The sequence below is a fragment of the Nelumbo nucifera genome, chromosome 1 (assembly GCF_055504915.1).
Source record: "Nelumbo nucifera cultivar China Antique chromosome 1, China Antique-T2T, whole genome shotgun sequence".
Classification (NCBI taxonomy): Eukaryota; Viridiplantae; Streptophyta; class Magnoliopsida; order Proteales; family Nelumbonaceae; genus Nelumbo; species Nelumbo nucifera.
This window is the reverse complement of record NC_142649.1, coordinates 160323725-160330875: the sequence shown is the minus strand read 5'-3', so window position 1 is coordinate 160330875 and position 7151 is coordinate 160323725.

The window sequence follows — 7151 nt, the reverse complement described above, 5'->3', positions numbered from 1 at the left end:
GTTTGAAGGAAAACGTAGGAAAAAAAAAATAGAAAAACCTTCACAAATCTTATATAGATTTTCCTATCTTTTCTTTCCTTTTCTTTTTTTTTTTTTCAAACCAAACATAACCTAAAAGACCGGAAACCACTTCTTAATCTGAGCTGGTTAATTCGGAACCCTGGACCGAGTAAAATATGGACCCAAAATGAAAGCCTATGCTTAGCCAGGCCCATACCCAAGGTTGCTACTTTCCAGTTTTCACTTGCTTGATGCAAAACTGTTTGTTTTGATTACAAAGGTCAATAATGGAGTCGCACCTGAGGACAGCTTAGACTTGTCCTTATTATGCTGCTTTTATATTAGGGATGATCAGATTGTCTAGGGCTGTACAGCCAAAATTATACTTACTACTACCTCTCCTCTATATAAAACCATTGCTTTGATGATGAGGTTGTACAGCCAAAACCATTACCCCCCCCCCCCCTCTCTTTTATCTCTCTACATAAGAAAAAGGTCATGACCCAACATCATTAACCAAGAGGGAACAGAGAGGCCTCTTGTGAAAATAAATGTTTAAGCCAGAATATTTACTGTTAGCGAGACAAGACCCAACTAGGAGTTGTCCTCACTTTGCCAACTCTATTCTCTTCTCTAGTGGCTATTTCTTGATTTTATTGCAGCTAATGCTAGATGACCTCTGAGAATGATTACCCACTCTCCACTGACCACAATAATTCAAATTTCAGGACAACTATCACGAAAAAGGCCAGAGTAGGCAGCTAATAAATATCAAACCCATTAGCAGCTTCAATTGTAAAAGGGTTCTTTAGTCTTTTCATTTGTAACACAGCTCTCTCTAATTAGAAAACTTAATCTCCAGTCCATTGAACATGGGCCAAAAAATGTGGCATTTTATGGGCTTCAATAGCCGTCTAAACTCCAAGCCAAAAGATCTAATGTCCTAATGTGATAAATCAAAATGCCTTATCTCTTATTCCTGTTTCAGGTCACATACTGCCGAAGGATCCATTACTTTCTACATTTAAATTATTGCGTTAATTCCTTTTCTTTAATATAAAAAAAAAAAAGTCCTAATTATTGCACATGGAGAATGGTCTGTCAATTTCATATAATTCAAACATGGCGTCAAAAAAAAAAAAAAACATGAAGCTTGGGCCCCCGGAGCCCGGAATAGTTGAATTGAAGTCCATTGAGCCTAATGGGTCAAATTAATTCCAACAGCAACCCATGGGCCGGAAACTGTTGGTCTGGGCAGTGAGAACCACCCCTCTTTAATTGGCTCAACCAGGTGAGCGGTCCACAGAGATTTTTTGTCCCTTTATTTATTTATTTTTTCTCGACAACCGAGAACCTTGTGCAGTGTTGTATTGTGTTGTAAATGCTAAATTGTGCGTCAGTGATGTTTATTCAGATTCGAAGGCGGTGCGTAGAACTAACGCATGTCCACTTTAGCAATTGCACACGTAAGACCATGGATTTAATGGGCTGGTGCTGGTGTTGACGGACTGACGGTAAGGTGGTGGTGGGCCTACAGCAACGTTATAAACAGACCGACCTACCTGATTTAATCTAATAATCGAGATTTGCTGCAATTTTCTTTTCTTTTATATATAAATCTGTGCACAGGTTAGAGCTAAATTTGATGTACGTGCACTTACATTCAATCTGTAACAGTAACACGTATATAGATATTAATGCAATGTAAGACCATATGTAAGTAGATAGAGACTCTGTGTTTTTTTGGTAAACCGATGGACTCATTTTTAATTACCAATTTGCCATGTCCGTGTATGTTTTATTGGATAAATTATTAATGCAAAATCTGTATGGTGCATGCGTGCAAAAAACGTGAACCAGTTATAATAATATTATGATTGAAATTTTTAATGTTATTAAAATCTTTATTTAATGTGTTATAAATATTAGTTGGATTCAATTATTTAATTTTATAATACCCATATTACCCTTCTTTTATATACAAGGCAAAGGCATCCCAAGAAATGGACATTGTATGAATGCCTATGTTGGTCGATCAATTAGTAACTTTTTTCATTTTTGATTTTCTCCTTCCAAATGAAAGAATAATTCTATATATACTTTTTTGAGTTAAGATACGTTGGCGGCATCCTATCCTAATCCACAAGACACTGCGGCCGTAGGTTGGGAACATCTCCTACAGAAGATTGTCTTGACGTGTGACTGTAGGTAGGCCTGTAGGGTCCCGTAGCCAGCTTCTTGTTATGCTTCATTCATTCAAGCAGTTGATTGTCATCGTGGATCAATGTATAGCAATAGTGTGTTCATGTAGCCACCTACCACCAACTCTTCTATCATTATTGGTAATTGTCGTTATCTAGCTTTTATTCCAAGAATTTAGTCATCCTTATCTCTTAGCTAAGCCTATTTTTGAAGTTTTGAATTTTGATCCTACTTTTCCGACTCAGTTCGTCTGAATTTTTTTCATTTATTTTTTCGATATCAGGGCTTATTTATGTTAAACTATTCAGTTAACATATATACTTCCTGTTTTATCTATTATTTGACATGGCTTAAGGCTTCTATAATCCATTTTCACTTGTCACTATGTCGCGTTTTTAAAACGGGCTTGTGTTTTACTTATTATTAGTGAGTATCTGTGTGATGTATAGGTTTTGTTAAGTGAAAGTTAAACAATAAAAATAAATAAGAGTATATAATTATTTTATATTTTAAATTTTTAATAATTAATTTGATTATATTCAATTTGAGTTAGTCGGTTTTCTAGTCTTTCTAATTGGTTTTGCTTTAGCAATTTTCAAATCCAATCAAATTAAGTTAGTTTCGGTTTGGCCATTTGTAAACTAACCAAAATTGAACCGATTTGACCATATATTTTAAATTTAATTTTTTAATATGGGAAAGTGGAAAATTCTCATATTTATTAGTCTAAAATATTTTATATCATAAATTTAATTTATTTTTTAATAATACCATTATAATTTTTAAAACTTAAATTTAATTTTTAAGTTTAAATATTTTGAACAAACAAACCAAATGGAAAATAGACCCAAACCGATACAACCCAAGTTAGAAGGTTTTCACTAATGATCAATCAGTTTCGGGTGACAAACTCCTGACCTGACCAAGTCGATTTAATTGGCGTAAAAACTTGCAATTGAATTGAACCAATCCTTGAATACTCCTAATTTTAGCTAAATTAATAGTCTAATCTCTAATAAGTAACAATAGTTTAATTTCCAATAGTTATTGAAAATATAGAGCAAAAGTATACAATTATTGAAAATAAATTTATAATAAAAATATGATAAATATCTAATAAAAATACAATAAATACTGAAAATATATTAAATTAGTCAATAAATAGTGTAATCTCAAATAATAGATTAGTCTCTAATAAATATTAATCAGTAAATTATAAAAATATATAATTACTAAAAATAAATTTATAAAAAACACAATAAATATGATAAATTAAATTTCAAAAGTCAAATAATAGTTGTTTAATATCTAATAATTATTGACAATCTTTTGTTAAATAACAAAACAAAGATTTATAAATAATTATTGAAAACATATTTATCAAAAACTACAATAAATAATTACTGAAAATATGCATTATTATTATAAAATTATTATTAATAAATATTAATTTTTTTGTAAGTTATTTTCTATAATTATTAATTGATATAAGTGAAATTATTTATTTACAATATTATTTAGTTATTTAAATGATATTGTTATTTAAATTTTTAAAATACTAATTACTTATTGAATTTAATATTCTGTAAAATTATAATTAGTACTATTATTATATAATTAGTTATTAATTTTGTAAAATATGAAATTATTATAAATATGAATATTATGAAATCTATTATATAATTATTTTTCTACTTTTAAGATTTAGTCATGTTAAATATTTTGTTATTTATTTAAATAATATATAAAATATTTAAAATTTTTCATTATTTGAATTTTATTTATTTTAATGTTATTACATGATATTAAATATTTTTTATATTATTATTTAGATATTTTTAATGTTTTGTTATTTAAGATATTTAGTCATTGAAAGATTTAAATAATGTTTTATTTTTTAATGTTAAAATTTTATTATTTGAATAGCATATAAATTTAATAATTCATAAAATTATAATTTATATTGTTACTACCTAATTTCATGATGAATTTTATAAAAAATATAGAATTATTAATAATATGAATTTTATTAAATCTATTATAATTATTTTTTGTGTTTCGAATAAATATTTTGAAGTTAGTATATAATTTTGTTATAATATTTAAATAACTCTGAAATGTTTTAATTGAAACTTTCTTTAGATAGATGTAGATAAAAAGTGGGAGAGAGGATAAATAGGAATTAGAGATAGTTTAGGAGAGAATCTCTCTACTAAATTAGAGATAATTTAAGAGATAAATAGGAGTTAGAGATAATTTAGGAGATAAATAGGAATTAGAGAGAATTTAGGAGAAAGTGGGGGAAAGTGGTGCCACTTGGCTAAACATTAGAAAATCAAATCCCTCTTTCTTTATAGTTGTTAGAAATAGTTAAGCCTTTATTATTTCCTTATTGGTTTAATAAGTAATTAAGTGGATTTAAAAAAATAGGAAATTAGGAAGGGGGTTTAGAGCAGGGAGAGGCATGGTGACGTGGACTATTTTGCTATATATATATATATATATATATATATATATATATATACTAGCGGAGCACCTACAAAGCACGAGATGGGGCACTCCTCCCTGTCCCTTGCCCCTGTAGTTAAGACACTCTACCCCATCCTCACCCCGTCCCTGATGGTAGGGCAAGTTCGAAGCGAGGCACTCATTTCCTACCGATGGTGGGGCAAGTTCGAAGCGAGGCACCCATTTCCTATCGGTGATGGGGAATCCCCAAATTTTCCCCACCCCGAGGCAATCACCTAAAAATAATCTAATTTGTGGATATTTTACAAATAGGACTATGGGAATTTGGAGGTATTTTAGGAATTCGATTATAACAATTTGGGGGTATTTTATAAATGGAATTTGTGGGATCCTAGGATTATAAGAATATATGAAAAAATTAGAGATATTTTAAAACTCAATATTAAATCTATTGATATTTTACTAATTTACCATCGGGTTTGGGGAATTATATACAAACCCCGTCAGAGCAAAAATATTTTCCCCGTCCCCACCTTGTCTCTTTCCCATCCCTATTTAAAATTCAAGAAAACTTGCCCGTTCAGGTGGGGCAAGGTAGGGCCCTAGTTTTATAGGGAAAATTGCCACCCCTACAATTCTAATAATTTTCTATAACTAATTAATTAACAGTAAATTAAATTACAATATTTTATGATAATTTCCAAAAAATTATTGAAATTGTTATTGATTAGCAAAAGCGTATAGTAATTAGTTATTTACAATAACAATACAGCATAAATTATTTACTATTAATCAAAGTGATGTAACTATATTAAATTAATGTAATTATGGTAAATTACATGAATTTTAATTAAAAGTAAATCATTTGTTGTTAATTAACGTAAAACCAAGTATGGTTGAAGTCAACCAAGTAGCCTAGACCGGTGGGGATAGGTTTAATAACTTTTATCAATTATTTCATATTTATTTATTAAAATAATAATAATGGATTGTTATTTAAATAAATATGAAACAATTTCTGATAGATTAATTTCCTAATTTAATTTTCTTAAAATTTTTAATAATTATTTAGTTGAATAATAATAATGGACTATTATTTAAGTAGTTTTGGAGAATATTTTTTCATAGATTAATTTCCTAATTTTTTAATTATTATTTGTTTAAAAAAATTATGGGTTATTCGTTAAATAGTTTCCCTTAATTATTTGATAATTTGTAACTATAATTATTAATTTTATAGAAATTAGTAAATTACGCCAATTAGTAATATTTTTTATGAATAAATAATTGTTGTAAAAATTTAGTGAAGATTTATTAAATTATAATGATTAATGTAAATTATGCTAAACATTAAAAATTTAAACATTTATTAATCAACCAATGGTTAGTTTTTACTAATGGTTGGTCAGTTTCGAGTAATCAACTTTCTCACTTGACTAGATCAGTTTGGCTAGGCAAACAATCTCCAGCTAAACTGAATTGCCTAGTGAACACTCCTAATTTCAGCTAAATTAATAGTATAATCTCTAACAAATAACAATAGTTTAATCTCCAAAAATTATTAAAAACTTATAGCAAAAATACACAATTGTTGAAAATACATTTATAACGAAAATACAATAAATAACTAATAAAAGCTTTAATACCTTTAAATTATTTTTTCTTTTATTTATTTTTATATTCTTATTAAAGTTACTATAGAATTTTGTTATTTAATTTATTTTTTTAAATAATGTTTAAAATATGATTTAACATTCATTTTTTATATTGAAAACATTTAAAATTTATTTTAAAATAGTATATAAAACATAAATAATTATTAAAAAGTATTATACAAAACATAAATAATACCCTGACCCACCCCGAATAGGGTAAGTTTTTTTTAATCTTAAATAGGGATGGGGAAGAGACAAGGTGGGGATGGGTAAAATATTTTTGCTCCAAATCAGGGACGAGGTTTGCATATAATTCCCTAAACCCATTGGTAAATTAGTAAACTATTAGTAGATTTAATATTGACTTTTAAAATATCACTAAGTTTTTCCTCATATTCTTATATTTCTAAGATCCCACAATTTCATTTATAAAATACCCCCAAATTGTCATAACCAATTCCTAAAATACCCTAATTCCCATAATCCTATTTGTAAAATATCCACATATTAGATTATTTTTAGGTGGTTGCCTCAAGGTGTGAAAAATTTGGGGATTCCCCATTTTTGACGGGGAATCGGTGTCTCACCTCCAACCTGCACCAGGGATGAGGTGGGGATGGGGGTAGAGTGTCTTGACTACAGGGGCGAGGGACAGGTAGGGGTGCCACATCCCATGCATCACATGGGGCCTCACTAGTTATAATTACTTATGTGCTTTTGATAATTTTTTTAAAGCTATAATATAATTTTGTTATCTAATCTTTTTTTTTGAAATAACATATAAGATATGACTTAGTTATTAATATTTTGATATTTAAAGTATTT